This window comes from Delphinapterus leucas, chromosome 19 (assembly GCF_059928025.1).
Source record: "Delphinapterus leucas isolate spDelLeu-1000000601 "Yukka" chromosome 19, BTC_Dleu_Yukka2, whole genome shotgun sequence".
In the NCBI taxonomy this organism is placed as follows: domain Eukaryota; kingdom Metazoa; phylum Chordata; class Mammalia; order Artiodactyla; family Monodontidae; genus Delphinapterus; species Delphinapterus leucas.
The window spans coordinates 68348194-68368817 of record NC_143147.1 but is presented as its reverse complement, the minus strand read 5'-3'; the positions used below and the strand labels follow the sequence as shown (position 1 = coordinate 68368817).

The following is a 20624-nucleotide window of genomic DNA, read 5'->3' as shown; positions in this document are numbered from 1 at the left end:
CCACTGCGCCACCAGGGAAGCCCTGTCAGGTGGTTCTTGCTTTTTGATCACGCCAACTGCCCTAATCCCAACTTTGCTCAAATTTGATCAAAAAGAAGGCAGTGATCTAACGTTGAAACTGCAAAACCTTGAATTAGGAATTATGTGTCCAACAGATGTCAACCACTGTAGGATTTCCCTTGAAATTAAAAAATACCCCAGAGTGTTCTCTGTGCATTTGCTACCGTGCTCCGGGGCATCACAACGCATTGGGGTAGGGGGCTCAAAGGAGGCCTCTGCGTGAAAGGAGGTTTGAACCAAGACACTATCATTAATGAACATTAATTAATGGGTAGGAATAGTCCAGGCAAAAGGGTCCCTGTAACAACGTAGTGAACAGGGTGACATTTTGTGAGGGTCTCGTTCACGGAGGAATGTGGATTTTACAGCCCTTATCATGATCTGAGTTTTTATATGTATACGTATATACATATGTGTGTGTATATATATGGTATATACATATATACATATGTGTATATATATGGTTATATGTGTAATGATATTTTATATGTAAAATATTTTAGATATTTTATATATTATGTAATGATATAGTTTGTAATACAGAATTATATACATTATTTATATTTTATATAGTATGTAATATACTTTACAATATGAAAGCAGCATATCTACACACGTGAATATACACTCACATCCGACTGTCTTCGTACGGCCATGCAGGGATGGGAAGGTTGTTGGCTGGGCGTGATGAGCCAGAGGGTGTGCCCAGTGGAAGCTGTGAGTCCTGGGTTTGTAGCACAATCAACACAGTTTTAGAACTTCCTCTAGCAACACTTGGGAAGAGGAACAGAGAAAATGGATGGTTGGCTTTATTCAGGGTCAGGAATTGCTAAAAAAAAAAATTAAAAAAGCTGTGGCAGAAAATCATAGGGGTTTGAAGGTGTGAAGATTTCGGAAGTTTGCTGCCTTAACCTTCACAGTGCCTTGTCGCGGGGGCACTGTTGGAGGGATGCCTTCTGTGGCTCTTTATCCCTGATTTGTAAAATTCTGTGAGGACGTGCCTTTGATGTAGGTGTCTTTTTGCTTCTGATGCTGGGCTCCTAGAATGCTCTTTCAACCTGGAGGCTCCTTTCTCCTTGGATATATATATTTCCTACCTACTGTTTTCTGTTTGGAACTAGAGCTCTTGTTATTATTTGGCTGTTCAACCTTCTGGATTGATCCTTTCTTTCATGTCTCTCCCCCTCCACCCAATAGTTTTCACCTCCTTATCTCTATTTGTTCTCTTTCTGGGAGAGAAACTAGGATGAACTTCATCTTCAAGTTCATCAAGAGAAATTTTTATTTTGAGAGCTTTCTCTTTACTTTTTGAGAACTCTCCTTTGCTCTCTGATTAATAAATTCTTGTTTTATGGATACATTATTCTTCTCATATCTCTCCAAGGATGTTATTTAACATTTTTAAAAAATCCTGCATCTTCTGTTTTCCTTTCCTCTTCCTCCCTCCCTCCCCTCCTTCCTTCCTTCCTTCTTCCTTTTTCTCTCTCTGTCTCTTTGTTTCTTTCTCTGTTTTTCTTAATTAACCAAAGTTCTGAGAAAATTGAGAAATAAGAAAAAAACCTAAGGCAGATGGGAGATCAAAACACCACTTTTCTTAAACTATTAAAAGCTCAGGTTGAGATGTGGTTTAGAGTGAGAGCCACGTGGGCCTGTGACCTGCACCCTAGAATTTGGAGACTTATATACCCAGTCATGGGCAGTGCTGGACCCAGACAGGCCTCCTCTCATGGTGAGACTTAAATCAGGGAAGAGCAGAAGGAAACATGCTGTCTCCTGGACAGACTCTCTCCCAAGAAGAAAGGGAGGGGGTCGCTGAACTAAGCGTGGCCAGATCTTCCCAGATTAACCATTCTTGCCCTGTGGGAGGAGCAGGTGAGAGTTTGGGAGAGGCCAAGAGTGAGTCACATCTCCATTCAGAAGGAGACACCGGAAGTTGGTACGTTTCCCTGCTGGCGTCTGCTTGCGGGGAGGGTCCTTGCCTGCACGGGAGTAGGTGAAGGCGTTGATGGTGATGAATATCGGCTTCCACTGCATCCTCTAGGGTGACTTCTTGTGACCCCCTCCCACACTCTGTGACATCAGATATCTCCAATTTATGTGTGTCTGGGAAGTCCAGCAGTGGGGAGAAGCAGTTCTTTTCTCAGTCCTCTTCTTTTATTCATGATGTTATCTGCCCGGCTAAATAAGCCACTCCTCCTGCCCTGCTTTCCATTCTTTAAGCTTCTATCGATCCATTCAAGGATATCCCTTCTCCTGAAGCCTCTGTCCTTGAGAATTTATATTTCTGTTCCTTTACTGTGTAAAGAGGTGCATTAAAGCGCAAGCTCTGGATTCTTACACTTGCTTTGCCACAAACTAATTGTATGGCTTTGGACAAATTCCTTGGCTGCTCCAAGCCTTAGATTTTTTTCATCTGTAAAATAGGTTGTTATAAGGTTGTTTTGTTTTTGTTTTTTTACCAAGTCCAAGTTTATACTGTTTGCCACATGAAAGGACAATAAATCGAAAAACTAGTTATTGGGGCAAGGAATAGTGACTTTATTTGGAAAGCCAGCAGACCGAGAAGCTGGTGGACTAGTGTCCCAAAGAATCCTCTTCCCTGAGTTAGAATTCAGGCTTCTTTTATACTGAAAGGGGAGGGGGTGTGGTTGGTTGCTGCAGACTTCTTGGTGTCAGCATCCTTTGTTCTTGCATCTGTCCCCATAGGTCAGGTCATGATGGTCCTGTAAACCTCCAACAAGACAAATGTTATTCTCTGTTCTGCAACTTTTTCTCTATGAGTGAACGGGAAAGTGTTATACCTATAAAGGTCAGGGCCTTGAGAATGGGCTACCCTGTATATTTCAGGCTATAAGCAACATTCGTTTGGTGATTAACTTCTAGCAAAAGCAATAGAGTACAAAGGTTAAAGTAAAAGAAACAGATCCAATATGGAGTCAGATTTGTTCTTTCCTATGACAGTTTAATGTTATAATACCTGTAAAACATTCATATCAATGTCTGACACATCATGATACATTTTAGTTATCATCATTATAATCTCATTATCTTCTTAGCAGCGTTTTGGGAAGGGTAGGGTGTAAATGCGAGTGTTCTATCACCACCTTTCTATTCGGTCTTCAGTGCTCTCATTCTTATTGGTGTTTCATCCAGACTGTTAATTTCCACGGAGGCAGCGTCGATCTTTCTCTTATTCTTTACTGTATCCGTTGCACTCGGCACAACACATAGCCCTGGAAATATTTGTGGAGTGAGTCAGTGGAAACAAATTCTCTCATAATGCTCTTTGTAGGAGGCCATATTGTGTAGTACTTGAGAACATGGGCTTTTGAATCAGGCTTCTTGGGCTTGACTTAGTGCTGGGTTACTAACTGGTTGTATAACCTTGGACATGTTCTTAATTTCTCCAGTTCTCAATTTCCTCACCTGTAAAATGAGGGTACAACAGTGCCTGCCTCCTAGGGCTCATATGAAGACAAAAAGAAATAAACTGTATGAAGCCCTTGGCCTAATGCCTGGCGTGTCATGATTGCTCGGTAAATGCTAGCTGCTGTTATTGTTATAATTGTTCATTTCCTGCGCACCAGTCCCTGGGACAGGCACAGTGTACACGTCATCGATCGAGCGCCTACAGTTTGCTGTGTCCTGTATTTAATCCTGTAGTAGTTAAGAGTGTGGTATCTACAGTCAGATGGCCAGGGTTTGAATTCGGGTGTCAGATGAATAATTTTGAACAAGTTACTTGATCCTGTTGAATCTTACCATCTTACCATCAATGCTTGTGGAATGAGGTTATAAGAAAACCTATCTGTTGGGTAGTTATGAGGCAAACCTTAGCACAGAGCCTAGCACAGGGTCAATACATGCTCAGTAAATATTAGCTGTGTTGATGACGACGATGCTGGTGATTACTGTCGTTACTGACTGGGGTTCTTGGCCTCCTTAATCAATAGAAATTGACTAGAGACCAGACAAGAGATTCAGGCAAGGCTTTACTGGGGCCCCTGCTGCAGCAGGGGGACCGAGAACAAGTAACAGGTCCCCTTGTTCGCTCACTGAGGCGGGGGGCAGCTGGCTCCTTACGTGGGGTGAGGGTAGGGGTGCGTCCGGGGGTCGGGCGGGAGTGCTGGCTGACGCGTTCTGCCCACCCCTTGGTGGTGTTGAGTGCAGGGGGCCTGCGCAGCACCCTGCTGTCGCTCCCGGCTCTTCAGAAACAGGCAGTTGGGTTCTTTTGGCCTTTTTGTATCTTGTCGTCCAGAATTTGCCCCAACTGGGCATGCACGCAGTTATTTGTAGTCCCATGTAGTTTCTGTGTATTTTGTTGCTTGAGGAGACGTTTGTCCAGGTGCAAGCCCTGCAGCAAAGGGTCCCAGGTCCCAGCCTGTCTCACTATGACAGTGATGATGATGACCATGACAGAGTCATGGCGATGACAATGTCGACCATGATGCTAGGGACGAAGGGGACTCTACTGACTCGTGAAGTAGCAGAGCGTGGAGGTCATATGCTCAGGTTATAGCATCAGAAGGTCCTGGAGTTGAGTATCTGTTCTGTCTCACTGATTGTGTGGCCTTGGACAAGTTCTTTTCTCTAGTTACATTTCTGCATATTCATCTGTAAAAACATTAACTATTTCACAGGGCTGTTGGGAGGTTCAAACAGGACACTATATGTCATCAACTCTAGGCTGTATATTGTCCATAGTTTAACATCTCTGAAGTCAAGGATGCATCTTACAATTATTGCCAGACAGGTGGCACATGAATTGGATATTTGTGAAGCAAGTATTCATCAGTGGAGAAATGACCACAGTTCCATGTTTTCTTCTTGCAAAACAATGACGGTTTCATGAGACCCTAAGGAAGGGATTCGATAAAGTGAGTCGATATCGACTCATTCGATATCGATGAGTAGATAAAGCTGCGTTATTTATTTATTTATTTTGGAAATACACACAGAAGGATTTTTTTTATCCCTTGCTAAGCTATGTGACTGAAGGCAGGAGAAATTGTGAAGTTCCACAGACTAGATGGAAGAAATTTCAAAGCAATGAGAGGTTGTCGTGGTTGATTGTAGTATGATCAAGAAAGCACCAACATCGAAAGCTGCAGAACAGGTGTCAGTGTTAGAAGAAAATCCCGGAGGAGAATCATTGGTCGCCTGAATTTTGTGTGGAAAAATGTGGACGTTGATGACAGATTGAAAAACGGTTTAAAACGTTCAGACTCAGCGTTTTAAATGTCTTATATTTTCTTTCTCATTAAGACACACACAGGGCTTCCCTGGTGGCGCAGTGGTTCGGGGTCCGCCTGCCGATGCAGGGGACGCGGGTTCGTGCCCCGGTCCGGGAAGATCCCACGTGCCGCGGAGCGGCTGGGCGCGTGAGCCATGGCCGCTGAGCCTGCGCGTCCGGAGCCTGTGCTCCCCAGCGGGAGGGGCCACAACAGTGAGAGGCCCGCGTACCGCAATAAAAAAATAAAGTAAAATACACTAAAGTCTTGTTTCACTGTGTGTGTATGCACATCGGGGTCAAAATTCATTGACTATTACATTGAAGATTTTGTCCTTTCCTATGTGTATATTTTTTCTTAGTATATTTTTGTACATTATATGTATGTTTTATATTTGATAACTTGATAGGTGGGAATAATATATCTGTTTGTTTGTTTGACCTTGCAAGTGGGTCATCATTACACCTGAAAGAGGGCCACCAAATTTCTTTGATTGACCATCAATACATTTTTTTTTTTTTTGACAATTAGAATTTTCCTCTCTGGCAAGTTAGTGAAAGCCTTATTTGTATTGTATCTGCAAATCAACATTAAATCTCCTTGGTGGATGCAACTTAAAAAAAATACAGTAATGTCTTGGAAATTTCTTTCCATGTCAGTAAATAATAGACCATCATTGGGAATGAATGCAGAATGTTTCTTTGTACGTATCTGCCATATTTTGCTTAATCAATCCTCTAGTAATGGACTCTTAAGTGATTTCTAATTTTTCTCTATTGCATAATAAAGCACGCAGCGATAAACATCCTTGTGTAATTCCTAGAATTGTGACTGCTGGTTAAAAGGTATGCTGGTTTACACTTTGATACGTATTTCCAAGCCACCCTGGAGAAATATTGCTCACTGTTGTTTCATTTTTATGTAGTAAAATCGATCTCTTTACTTTTTTTTTTTTTTTTTTAGATGTTGGGGGTAGGAGTTTATTAATTTATTTATTTACTTTTGCTGTGTTGGGTCTGAGTTTCTGTGCGAGGGCTTTCTCTAGTTGTGGCAAACGGGGGGCCACTCTTCATCGCGGTGCGTGGGCCTCTCACTATTGCGGCCTCTCTTGTTGAGGAGCACAGGCTCCAGACGCGCAGGCTCAGTAGTTGTGGCTCACGGGCCTAGTTGCTCCACGGCATGTGGGATCCTCCCAGACCAGGGCTCGAACCCGTGTCCTCTGCATTAGCAGGCAGATTCTCAACCACTGCGCCACCAGGGAAGCCCGATCTCTTCACTTTTTGATTTCTTCTATTCAAACCTTGGTAGACGTTTTCTTTTCAAAGCCTTGGCATATCTTTTTGTCATTGTTTTCTATAATTCGAGTTTTTAAACAGATACAACTTTAACCCAACTGGAGCTTGCAGGCATTTGATTCCCAGTTTTATTAGAAATAAAGTGACTAACTTTTTCTTCAGGGCAGTAGTCAGGTGGTTGAGGTAGGGTTTACTTTTGTGTAAATATTTATTATTATTCTTATTTCTACAAGTTGTTCACGACTCTTTCTTGTGAAAAAAATGCAAAAACAAAGCACAAAGCAAGAGATAAATAAACAGCCCATGGACCTCTTCCACCACCCCTCGACCATCACATCCATTCCTCTCCCCAGAGGTAACCTGGGTTTATTACTTTTGTGTGTATCCTACCATTCGCTTTCTTTTGTATTTACGTATATGACATGTGCATATAAAACCATGTAGATCTTGTGTTTTTGTTCTAATATAAATGCGATCACGCATATGTATTCTGCAGATTGCTTTTTCTACCCAGTAATATGACGTGGTTCGCTGTCTGTATCCAGACTTACCTTACTCCTTTTAACTGGTACATAGTCTCTCATAATACAGAGAGTTTGGTTTACTTAACCATTTCAACTAATGGACATTTAGGTTTTTGCACTATTAAAAAAGATGGTGCTGTCAGCAACCTTGTATACGTGCTTCTTTTGGGAACATTTTCTCTAGGAGGATAAGAGAAGCAGAATTTCTAGGTCAAAGGAGAAGTCCATTTGAAGTACAGTTTCATTTCATTTTCAGTGTTTCTCGACCTTTTCTTCCCCCATTATCGCTGCCCCTGAGAAAAAAATTAAATTATTAAATGCAATTAAATACTTCAATTAACTAAAATTAAATGTGTCTCTGATGAGAGAAATTAACTTCTAGGAAATAAGATTCTGTGGGGTAGAGTTGAGCTTTGGAGGGCCACGCACTGTTCTCATGGCCAAGGTATTTTCACCTCTAAGAACTGATTTTCCTCCCACCGAGAATGCATGATTTAGATAAACACAAGCTGAAAACATTTTTTGTTGGGTGGAAAAGACACATCCCTCGTTTGTGATGACCGCAGGATGTCACATGGAAGTCTTGTCACGGGGAAGCACTTAGCACTTGTGGCTTGCCTGGAACCCTCAAAAAATAGTTACTCAATTGAACTGAATGTTGATGGTAACCATGTCCAAGGATGTTATCACGCTTGTTCTAAAGCAGAGCAGAGAGACACTAACTTGTCCTCCTTCCTCATATCTTAATTAGTGTTGTCAAGAATCACTAGAATATTGCTAGGCAATTCACAGAGGAAAAAATGTGGAAAAGAAATAACTGGGCTGGAGACTGTCACTCATGGGAGTTTGCTCACACATTCCTTTTGTAGTAGCTTTTTTTTTTTTTACATGTTTAAGAAGAATGGAATCTGAGGCCAAGGAGACTCAGCCTTTGAAATATGCTTTGTGACAAGCAGGATGGCAAGAACACCAAGCCATTGCGTTGGTTCTGTGAAAAAAACTTTGATGACTGACTCTGGAAGAAATTGGGCCCCTCGGACGTTGGAAAACTGCAAAATGAAAGCCATGACATTTAGAAATAATTACTTCTAGCTCTGCAGTATGAACGCACCAATCATCCTGATGTGAAAGAAAGGCGTTCTAAACAATCACAGGAATGAGACACAAAGTCACCAAGTGGGGAGGCTTGGAATAGGGCTGGAGACACAGCTGCTGTCTCAGTGCTGTTGGGGCAAAGAAGGATGCTCACCCCTTCTGTATTTCAGAAAAGCTGTGGTCTATTCCTCCCTGCACCGGCCGTGTAAATCTTGGGCAAATCGACTGGTGATTCTGGTCCCTGGCTGAGCTGGACGAGCTGGAAGCCAGAAGGTTTTGCTCAAGTCACTTGGGTGGAGAGATTTAACGTCAAAACATTTAGAAGTGCCGCTGGGAGCTAATAAAATGCTCACGTAGGAATGAAGAGACTTCCTCAAGCTCTCAGTCACACTTTTATGCATATGTGAATGTTTCTATTTCCATAGTTATGGTTTCCCTTTCACATGGATTAGAAAAAAAATACAACTTAGCACATCAAACTACTGATTTCATAGGTCTTATTTATTGCCTAGGATGTGGCTTCTAAAAAAACCAAATTCATTGTAAATTGATTTATGTAAAAATAATGTATAAGGGTTGTATATGTAAATGGTTTAAAAAAATGAAGCGTTTCTAGAATGACTAGTTTGAGAAACAGTGATGTAAGCCATTCTTTCCTAGAGTTGACTACACTGCCCACCATTTAGCGTGGACCCGACAGAAGCAGTTAAAACCATTTACTGTGTCTTCTGCCGCTGAAAAGGAAGAGCAGGGAAGAAATCTTCAAGATGATCTCAACTCCTTTGTTAGGTATCGACACACAAAACACCTCCTCTTACAAACACTAAAAGCTGACGTTTCTTGAGAGCTCACTGTGCCAGGTGTCGTCCTAAATGTTTTTAATGTATTTTGTTCCATCTAATCCTTTCGACAATCCTGGAAGCTAAATTCCATTACTATCATCATTGTCCCCATTTTACAGATTAGGAAACTGAGGCCCAGAGAGCGCTTTGTTTAAAGCTGTAGAGCTGATAATAAAGAGGGCAGGGTTCGATCTCAGGCAGACTCCCTCCAGGCCTGTACTCCTCTCTGTGCTTATTATAGGGTTTCACACAGCTCCCACCGTGAGCTGGAGCAGTTGGGGGTCTCATTTTTTAAAAAAGACTTTATATATTTTTTAGGGAAGTTTAGGTTTAAGAAAAAATTGAGAGGAAGGCACAGAGATGTCCCATATACCCCCTGCCCCCTCCCCCCACACAGCCTCCCTGTGATCCACATCCCTCACCAGAGCCGGACGTGTGTTACAATGGATGAACTTACATTAACTCATCGCCTGAAATCAGTCGTTTACCTTTGGGTTCACTCTTGGTGTTGTATATTCTATGGGTTTGGACAATTGTATAATGACGTTTACCTATCGTGATAATGTCATACAGAGTATTTTCACGGCCCTAAAAGTGCTGTGTGCTCCACTTTTGGGTGGGGCCCGAGAGTGGAGCACAGAGGAGCCATTTGTAACAAGCTCCCAGGTGATGCTATTCCTGTGGATCCTTGGACCACACTTTGCATATAAAGACCCAGAATCCTTTGTGACTGCAGGAAGCACCTCTCTTGTCATTTCTGTACCTGTCCTGTCTGTAAAGCAGCAGCTGAGTTAAACGTGTGCATGAAATTGGATCCACACTCAGGATATGCGGCCATCAGAGGGGAACCAGATGCAGCACCTGTTTTTCTGTGGATTTCTCCCTTCCTTTATTTGTTGGCTAAAAATGTAGCCTGTCTAGCTCCTCTCAAAGAGAAAAGCAAACCGTGGCATCAAGTCCGCAGAGCACAAGGTGGAGGCTGCCCCTTCCAGGGAAACAGGGTTCCTAGTACGTTTGGAGAGGTTCGCTGTTCGTCTTGGGCCTTGGGCTGCACGTTGGTGTTTAACTTTATGTAACATTCTGGCGCTTTCCCTAAGAAGAAGTGTTTCGAAATTGTTTGCCGTCCCTGCTCTGGGATGTCTATAAAGAAACAAATTGTCCTTTAATACGAGATGACTTGGCAGTAAAGCATGGCCTGTCCCTTTTGCTGTCCAGAAATTTCCCAAACTTGTGGCCTGTAAAGTCTTCCTTTCCATCCTTCCCTGAGATACCCTTTGAGACAGGAGCCTGCCAGGAATGCTCGCCTGCTTTGCATTCAATTGTATAAATTGTCATAGGTGTGAATGTTAAGCCCAGAAGCCTGAGTGTACACAAGAAAAACAACTTACAATGTAGTTTTGAAATTCAATCTAACTTCTTTTTCAAACCCTTATTTCACCAGAGTGGAAAACATTTAATCTCGGTTAACTGTTTTTTTTTCTTTTTCTGCTCTAGGATTGTATTTAAATTTGGGGGAACCAAATGTCCCACGGGCTTATCTGCTCTTTAATGAGGTTACAAGGGCATTGGATGAGACAGCTACCACCCAACTTGGTCTTCCTTCATTGGCCCAAGCATGTCCCCGTAGGGGCTTCCTTGTTCCTGTTGCATGGTTCCTACCTGGCTTTACTCTTAGGATGTTTTCCAAGAAATATTTTGTCTAAGCTGAGAGTCCTTTCCAGGGCCCTAACATCCTGGGCTTTTGAAACATCACAGTCTGGAAAGTATTATTTTTTCCCTTTGCTTCCTTCTTTACATCATCTCCTGAACCAATAAGCATGAAATATCTTTGCTGTTAAAAACAGAAGAAGGGCCCAAAAGGAGAGAACAAAAGTTAATAGTATTTGAAATACATTATGTTGCTACAAAATCTAATGACCCAGGTGAACTGCCGTGTAATTTGTGTAGATCCAAGTGTGTTTTGATTTTTTCCACCCTGTAGGCATTTTAATGATACTATAATTCTCCTAGAAGCTACTCTTCATGTTTGGCCTTCTTTCTTAAGGTTCAACCGATGTCTGCTAAAAACGTGTGGCGTCTGGAGCGGTGGGAGCTCCGGAGCTGGAGAAGGAAGGAGAATAAGAGAAGCCTCCTGGAAACTTTGCTGGGTTACGCTTTGGAAAACGTGGCTTATACTAATGGCCCAACCTATGTGCGTTTGTAGCAAGGTGAGATAAACTAATTAACTCAATTCCATTCATTGAGATAGTACTGGTGGCAAGTTCATTTTACTGTGTGCTGTAACTGGGTGGTAGTTAAGGACATCAGCTTTGGAGTGAGAGAGCGTGTGCTCGATTCCTGGTTCTGGCGCTTTTCACATTGTTGGCCTTGGGCAAGCTACTCCACCTCGCCAGTTTTTAAAATGGGGATAAGAGGAGTACAGCACCTGCCCTCCGTATCCGCGGGTTTCATATCCGCAGATTCAACCCATGGAGGATTTCCAATGGCGAAATTACGATCTGCGGTTGGTTGAGTCCTCGGATGCAAAACCCCGCGGATGTGGTCGACTGTACTCGCTTAGGACAGCATTTTATATGAGGGACTTGAGCATCCCCAAATTTGAGTATTGGCAGGGGCTCCTGGGACCCATCACCCAGGGATGTCAAGGGACGACTGTATGGGATAGGGCTGTTTAAATGTTTGAATGAGTCACTCAGATGCCTGTTAAGAGCTTAGTGCAATGACTGCCTGGCCTGTGGCAAGCACAGAATAAATGTTAATTTATGATAATCTTCATACAGATAGGGTTGGTTTTCTGAAAATTTCCCCTTTTTAGTTAGCATCAAGGAGGTCCATTGTTTGGTCCTTGTTTATGAAGATGGAAAAACCCAAGAGGCACAGAGACCTTTATTTAACTGTGCATGAGTCTGAAAGCAGGCAAAGCCTCTGATGTACACTAGCCACTGTCTTTTTCACCATGGGAATTATGGCTCTAACATATTTTATTTTGAGCATGTTGATTTAGCAAACCTAAGACCCTGGTTTTAATATACAAGATCTGAAGCATGGCCTCTTGTAACATATTCTCAGATGCTTGCGGTGGGAAGACTAGGTTAGGCTGTACCTGGTGACATCACGACTGGTCATGTCCAAGAAGCAAGACACATGCTTTGGAGTTGGCAAAGGAAAGGGTATTTTCACCCTAAACACACGGTTCATTTCAGTAATTGAGGCTGGATATTCACAAGTTGCAAAACTCTAGACAGGTGTTCACAAGCCCGTGAGCAAGGACTGATAAAATTCACAGAGCGATAAGCTGAGTCTTATCATCGGAGAGTTCATACATATGCAGGAGTCTCCGTCTGCTGCCACGAGTGTGATTTCTGGGCTCCTGCGCCAATTTTAGGGACTCCTTCTATCCAGGACCCTAAGCTTGGGAATGACAGACATCTGCCAACCTCTGAGTTCCAGCTAATCCTTTTTGGGATGTGTCCTTGGAGCCCCACTGCCCACCTACACACTCTCCTTCACTTCTTTAATATTCCCCCCCTCCTTACCTCCCCCTTTGCTTTTTTCTTTCTAGCCTGCTCTCCACCCAAACAAACATCACAGAAATTAACCAGTATCATCCGGTGAGGCGCAAGCTGCATGGCTGTGCGGTACAGTATAATACTTTACCTCTTTCCAGAGAAAGAGTTTGGAATTTTGGTCCTGCCTCCACCCATTTCAGATTAAAAAGGCTGACAACAGCAGCTCCCGTGAGGATGTGGGGAAATGAGAACCGACTTCATGACTGCTGGGAATGTAAAGCTGTAGAAACACTTTAGGAAAAAGTCCTGACAGTTTCTCATAAAGTTTATACACTTACCAGACGATCCAGAAGTTTCACTCCTAGGTGTGCACGTAAAAGAAATGAAAACATACATCCACAAAAAGAATTATACAGAAATGTTTATTGCAGTTTTATTTATAACAACAACAACAACAACAGAACCCTGGAAGCAGCCCAGACGTTCACCAGATAGTGAATGGATAAAGAAATTGTGATATATCCATTCGGTGGATATAAAGCCATAAAAAGAAACAAAAACTACTTTTTACGGGCATCAGCATGGCTGTATCTCAAAAACATTATGATGTGTGGAAGGAAATAGAGTAAATGGTATCCATGAAATTCTACAGCCGACAAAACCAGTCTAGAGTGACAGTTCAGTGGTTGCCTGGGGCTGAAGGTAGACATGGAGGACTTTTTGCCTTTTTTTTTTTTTGTGGTACGCGGGCCTCTCACTGCCGTGGCCTCTCCTGCTGCAGAGCACAGGCTCCGGACGCGCAGGCTCGGCGGCCATGGCTCACGGGCCCAGCCGCTCCACGGCATGTGGGATCTTCCCAGACCGGGGCACGAACCCGCATCTCCTGCATCGGCAGGCGGACTCTCAACCACTGCGCCACCAGGGAAGCCCGGACTTTTTGGAATGAAGACAAAATTCCACATCTTAACTGTGGTGGTGGTTACACAGATGTGTGTGTTTTTCAAAACTCACTAGCTGTATATATATTTTCCCAGTTTTATTGAGAAATAATTGACATACATCACTGGATAAATTTAAGGCGTGCAGCGTGCTGGTTTGATTTACATATACGGTGAAATAAATGAAATCATCACAGGTTTAGCTAACATCTATCATCTCATGTAGAGACAATAAAAAGAAAAGAAAGAAAAAAGAAGGCAGATTTTCTCCTTGTGATGAAAGCTCTCAGGATCTGAACAACTTCCCGATGTATCATGCAGCCGTGGCAGCTGTAGTCATTCTGTTGTGCATTACATCCCTGATGCTTATTTACCTTTTTAGTTTTTTTTTAACTTGAAGTAAAGTTTATTTTACAATGATTCGGTTCCCTGCAGAGAACCCCCTGTAAATGTCCATCTTAATTATGCTATATCCTTAAAATTTGTCTATCCTTAAATTTATGGTTGCAAAGAACATGCAGCAACAGGGAAAATGCTTATTAAAAAAGAACATGTTACAAAATCGGACCCCTTCATAACAACTTTATTTGAAACAGACGCATAAGAAAAAGGATGGGAAACATGTACCAAATCCCTTAACACTGGTACTGCTAGGATGGTAGGATTCTGGGTGATCCATGTTTCTGTCCCTCTAATTTTTACCGAAATAAAGAAAATTCAGAGGCAGTAATTCTGTTCAACTGTAGGGCCCACTTCCTTCAGAAATACCTGTGTGTAAAGGCAAGGTGGGAGGGAAGACTGAGTGAGCTGACCTTTGGAAGGACTTAGATTTACCTCTTGCCTTTTAATTTTTAAGAGCTCAGTCAAGTAATACAAGGGTAGACAGTAGCCACCCTTTCCAGCTTCGGGTCTGAGAGGAGAGGTACACAAAGCTTTCCTTCCCAGATTCCTCTCTCCCTGACCTGCTATGACCTAGAGATTTCAAGGGCTGTGGGTGGGAATGGAATTCTAGTCCTGACCTGGAGAACAGGAAGCAGAGGAACAAGGAACGAATGAGATTCTCTCATTAGATAACTTGTTGCCTAGAGCCAAGAAGGAAATCAGCAAGGCAGTGTAGCCGGATAATTCAGGATAATTCAGGCTGCTATCGGCTGGGACACATCCTGTCCGTATCAGCTCAATGGAAAGACCCTGGGCCTGGGAGTTAGATAAACCTGGGGCGAGAACCGTTTGACCTTGGCTAACTCACTTGCCTTCATTAACCCTCAGGTTCCTCGCTGAGAAAGGGGGATAGTAACATCTATCAGTAAAATTTAGACTTGTTTTGTTACAAACATTGGAACCTCACCCAAGACAACTTCAGCAATTTATCTTAAGGCTGCTTCTGTATCTATCTCATGTAACTTACGGAAAAAAAAGGAATCGGGAGCAGGAAAGCCACTGGAACTCCGGGAAAAAGAATTTCTTCTTTCTTTTCTACTTTTCCGTTGCCGATTTTTTCATTCTCCCATCCCACCCTCCAGACCAGCTCCTAAACTACTTATGGGGGGAGGGGGAGTTTGGGAGGATATCTGTATAAACTTGGCTGTGGAAGTCATTATTTTAAAATACTCAATTGGGGCCTTTCCATATTGGTGACACAGGTCTTCTTCCAAGCTGTTTCTCGTGTTGAGTGGTGTGCTCCGGATCACACGGCTTCTGCTGCACGTATTAGTGGCCGCAAAAAGCCTGCCTCGGTGCACAGGAAAAGCCACAGCGCGTTCTCCGATGCATCCAAGTGAGCTGTGGCCTAGGAAGCGCTTCGTCTGTGTGCTGTTTCATCCAGCCACAAGCTTGTCTTGTTGGCTTATAAAATTTCAACAGCTGGAGGAGAGCGGGGATGTGGATGAGGAAGCCCGCTATTGTTCCTGTTCTTTAAACTCGCACCCTGGGGGGGCGGGGGGAACTACATGACAAGTACTAATGTTTTGTGAATTTCCCTACCCGCCCCCCTCGCCCCCCGTGCATGTGCATGACCAGAGAGAGAGAGAAGGAGGGAGAGAGACAGAGAGATCAAAGCCAAAAATACATAACAGGTTGTGATGTCTTACCTCTACTGATAAATTCTCTGAGGTTAGTCAGTGGAGTGCAAAAAATCCCACTTTTAATAACTGTAAAGAGAAAGGTTGCCATACCATTTCAGGGTTAAAGTTAACAGCTTTGGTCAACAGAGGGGCTGGCCTTTTGCAAGTTTCTAGAAGAGATACTCTGATTGCACCAGCTTGGGCAGCCACCCCTTTCTAGATCAATCATCTGTGACCAGGGGCTGAGGTCACCGCGTACAGAATGGATTCCAGGGGTTCGCGACTTTGCAAAGGGACACAATGACATGTCATAGGGTGCTGGACCTATCCTCTTCCAAGTGTCCACCACACAAGCTCAGGAAGTGATGTGAAGATTAGATGTCTGTCAAAACCCCAGTTTGAGACTGAAACAAAACAACAAGCTTTTGTTTCTTTTCCTGAAGCAAAACCCTGTTTCCTGAGAGCTCAGGACGAGTTGTCCATTCTGCTTACTCTTGGCTCTGCTGATACACCAATGCCGGGATGGGGTAAATCATTGGTATTTCTAAGAAACCATTCCCTGAAGAAACCATTTCCTGAAGGAAGCAATTACCCGTCATAAGTATCTTTCAATTTTCATTTTATCGCACAAAATACTCAGTCTTGATAAACTCCAGCTCTACACTGAGCTTGACCTCCTAGGTTATTTCATGAATCCTCACAGGAATCGTTTAGAAGGACAGTTATTATCCTTCTTTTGCAAACATGTTAATTGGAGATCAGGGAGGTGAAATGGCTTGCGTTAGGTGATTTGACTTAAGTCATCCAATTCCTAGTTTCATGCCATCTTCATTAGACAAAGCGGGGTCCTTTTAAGAGTCTCACACTCTCATAAATAGCTGAAGTTGTTTATTTCGTTAGAATTTGGTGTTTGATCAAGGCTTGGAAAGTTGCGCTCATTCCATAATGACCATGAGGCACAGGCTGGGCATGGTCTTTGCCCTCGGGTAGCTTACAGCGGCAGGACTGTAATATTGCTGAACAAATAATTATAGGGCAGTTTAATTATTTTTATCCTGAGTCCTGTGTAGAAAATGTACAGCGTATTTTGAAATATGCCTCTTAAAAATAGAGAACTTGGTGCCCCTGGTGGTGCAGTGGTTAAGAATCCTCCTGCCAATGCAGGGGACACGGGTTCGAGCCCTGGTCCGGGAAGATCCCACATGCTGCGGAGCAACTAAGCCTGTGCGCCACAACTACTGAAGCCCGTGCACCTAGAGCCCGTGCTCCGTAACATGAGAAGCCACTGCAATGAGAAGCCCGTGCACCACAACGAAGAGTAGCCCCCGCTCGCCACAAGTAGAGAAAGCCCGCGTGCAGCAACGAAGACCCAATGCAACCAAAAATAAATAAGTAAATTTACCAAAAAAAAAAAAAAAAAAAAAAGAGAACTTAAAAATCTTCCTACCCCTTGATCAAGAATTCTATTTGCAGGCGTTTCTAATGTTTAACTTATTTTTTAATTTTAATTTTTTAATTTTTAATTTTTGTACAGTTTCAAAAGGTTACACTCCATTTACAGTTATTACAAAATATTGGTTATAGTTCCCGGGTTGTACACTACATCCTTGAGCCTGTCTTACACCCAGTGGTCTGTACCTCTCACTCCCCCACCCCTGTACTGCGGCTCTCCCCGGCCCCCATCACCGCCACTGGTACCCACCAGTTTGTTCTCTGTATCTGTGGGTCTGCTTCTTTTTTGTTATAGTCACTAGCTTGTTGTGTTTATTAGACTCCACATATAAGTGATATCATTACAGTATTTGTCTTTCTCTATCTGACTTATTTCACTTAGCATAATGCCCTCCAAGTCCATCCATATCGCTGCAAACAGCAAAGTTTTGTCCTTTTTGATGACTGAGTAGTATTCCATTGTGTGTGTGTATGTCTATATGCCACACCTTTGTGTTTTGAAGTGAACTTTTTTGTTTTCTACATGCATCTTTGTAGTACTGGCACTGGTATTTTCTGAGGATACACTCTTAGAAATGGAATTTCAGATTCCAGGGACATGGGCATTAACGAATTAATATTTGTGCGTTTACAGTCGTACCAAGAGTGTACGACAGTGTCTTTGATCTTGCCTTTTTGCTAACAGTGGATGTTTTCAATATCATGAAAGTATTTCCTGTAATAATTTTTATCCCGCTAGAGTTTCAATGAGGTTCAGCATTTTTTTCATGTTTGCTCATGATTTGGGTTCCTTTCCTGTTGTCTGTTCTTACCGTTCACCTGGTCTCATTTGTTTGTTGGTCTTCTGTTGTGCTGTTTTCCCATTTCTCGTTGATTTGCAATAACTCTACATTCTGGATATTATTATTATTTTTTTTTGCGGTACGCGGGCCTCTCACCGCTGTGGCCTCTCCCATTGCGGAGCACAGGCTCCGGACGCGCAGGCTCAGCGGCCATGGCTCACGGGCCCAGCCGCTCCGCGACATGTGGGATCTTCCCGGGCCGGGGCACGAACCCGTGTCCCCTGCATCGGCAGGCGGACTCTCAACCACTGCGCCACCAGGGAAGCCCTAGTTATTATTTCTTTATATTTTATTTGCTGAGCATATTTTCTTTCAGGCTGTTATTGGTTTGTTTGATTTTAACTCTATTTATGGTATCTTTTGTAGTGCAGATTTTCCATTTTTTGTGTTGTCAAATCTGTCAGATCTTTTCAATTAGACCTCAGTTTTATGTCTTGCTTAGGAAGTCTTTCTTAGCCTTAAAATTATAAAAAATTTGTCTATTTTTTCTAATGCTTTTGTAGCTTGTGGTTTATCTCTGGGTATTTAATCCATCTGGAATTCATTTTTGTGTATGAGGGAGGGATCTAACTCCTTTTGCAAAATGGAATATCTCAACACAATTGTTAAATAGTGTTTCTTTTCCCCTCCACTTGGAAAATGCTACATCCTATACTATATGCCCACACAGTCATGCTTTTGTTTCTGGGCTGAAAATAATTAATTCTAATATAGAACTGTCACCAAATCAGTGCAGTTTCCCCAAAATCAAAACAAACTAATTTTCTTGCAAGAAACAGTCCCCTTCCACCTCTGATTATTCTTTTACCACTCGTACCTTTAGCCCTTATGGCTGGTTTTCTTTCTTTTGTTGGTGTGGTACTTTGTGTTACTCCTGAAACATCTGACCTTGTGAACAGGCTTGATTTCCCCAATAAATGGTGGCGAGCCTGGTAGCTTTTTCCCCTGCATATTCCCCAGCTCTGAATTTAGCCACTTTCAACAGACTTTGCCTCTGGAGTTTTCTTTCAACCTTGTTCTTGTTTGCTTCCAGGAGAAATCACCATATGCTGGAATCTTAGGAGTGGGGAAGGGTCATAGGTTATCAGGATCACATACAGATTCCCAGGTCTCACCCCTGAAGTTTATTGGTTTGAGGTTTAGCCCTAGAATCTGCACCTTTACAAAGCTAGGCCTTTGCTCTTTCTGCAGGCTAATCTCTCGTTTGTAAATAAGATGACAATTGGGCAACCAGAGCTGTGAGAACAAAACGTCTGGTACAGCAAATGATTCTCTAGGGTCACTCTTCTGGTTTCCTAACAAAAGATGCTACAAATAAACTCTTGGGTCCTATTATTCCAAAGGCCACTTTGACATTTGCTTCAGTGAAACAAGATGGAGTTATCTTCCTAACAAAAGTAACCAGCAAAGCCAAAAAAAGAAAGAAATCCAAAAGCACTAGATTGTAAGCATCTCTGTTGAGTGTCTTGCATCCTTTCAGCATACGTGGGGATTACGCATTATGCCTTCACACTCCTCTCTCTTCTGAAGATGTCACTGAAGAAAGATTCCAATGCTAGCATCAGTCAGTTGCTTGGAAGCTGACCCCGGCTGAACCATTGCTTCTTTTTCCACCGCCTCTTCTGGAAATTATTAAGAGATAAATGACAGAGACCAAAATTTAAGAAAATGCCAGGAGTTTGTTTATTCTGATCTGGTTCCTTAGAGATGCAAATGCATCAATTGTGAATATGATGGGTGGAATCATAGTATTTCAACCTGCCATCTCTACATCAAGGCCTAATTGGGTCTTGCTAGGAAAAGACAAACGGGTGCTCTGTTTGTCAAGACAAGAGAAGAGACTTTTTAGAGCTTTTACCTCTGATAACTCAAGTCCAGACTCAACAAGTTAGTTCATTTATAAAGGGTTCCATTTCTTTTTTCTTTTCTTTTTTTTTTTGCGGTACGCGGGCCTCTCACTGTTGTGGCCTCTCCCATTGCGGAGCACAGGCTCCGGACACGCAGGCTCAGCAGCCATGGCTCACGGGCCTAGCCGCTCCGCGGCATGTGGGATCTTCCCGGACCGGGGCACGAACCCGTGTCCCCTGCATCGGCAGGTGGACTCTCAACCACTGCGCCACCGGGGAAGCCCCAAGGGTTCCATTTCTTAATGCTAATGTATATGCAAATAAGCACCCTTGTCTCCGTACAGATATACGCACAGATGCACACCCCTAAGAGTGTGGCTTTTGTATTCATCGTTGCAAGATAGCCTCTATACCTAAAATTACATTCTTATTTAGGCAGGAAGAAGGTGGAAGGGCAAAAATCAAGCCAGTTGAGTCTGTCCTTAAGAAAAGCTCTCCTAGAATCCTTTGCACAGGTCCCCGGACAACTCCAGCAGTAGACATAGCTGAGGATAATAAGCTTACAATATTCCTGCCTCGAACAAAGGTGAGACTCGTAAGTGAAAAGGGGAGTATGGATCCTGAGAGTTAAGTAGCAGTGTCTGTCTTGGGGTTCCTCCAAAAAATTTCCCAAACCTTTGTGCTTTCCTGCGTCTCACCTGCAGCAGCCCAGTGGTACCACGATCCACTGTCACCTGCATCCCCTTCTAACTGATCTCCCTGCACAGTGACTGGTTATCTTTTTATTTATTTTGTAGTTTTTAGTTTATGTTTTTAAACGGCTTCACATTTCTTTCTTTCTTTTTTTTTTTTTTCCTTTGGGCCGTGCCTCGTGGCTTCTTAGTTCCCCGACCAGGGATCGAACCCAGGCCTTCGATGGTGAAAGC

General features: G+C 43.0%; 1 long non-coding RNA gene across 1 annotated transcript; it reads left to right on the top strand.

Annotated features, from left to right (window-relative positions):
- Window positions 1–7218: 7218 nt before the first annotated feature.
- On the top strand, window positions 7219–14061 carry LOC111182902 (uncharacterized). The gene is made up of 2 exons (XR_016389078.1): window positions 7219–11254; window positions 12610–14061. It is a non-coding gene; the product is annotated as an uncharacterized LOC111182902 (long non-coding RNA).
- The last annotated feature ends 6563 nt before the right edge of the window (window positions 14062–20624 follow it).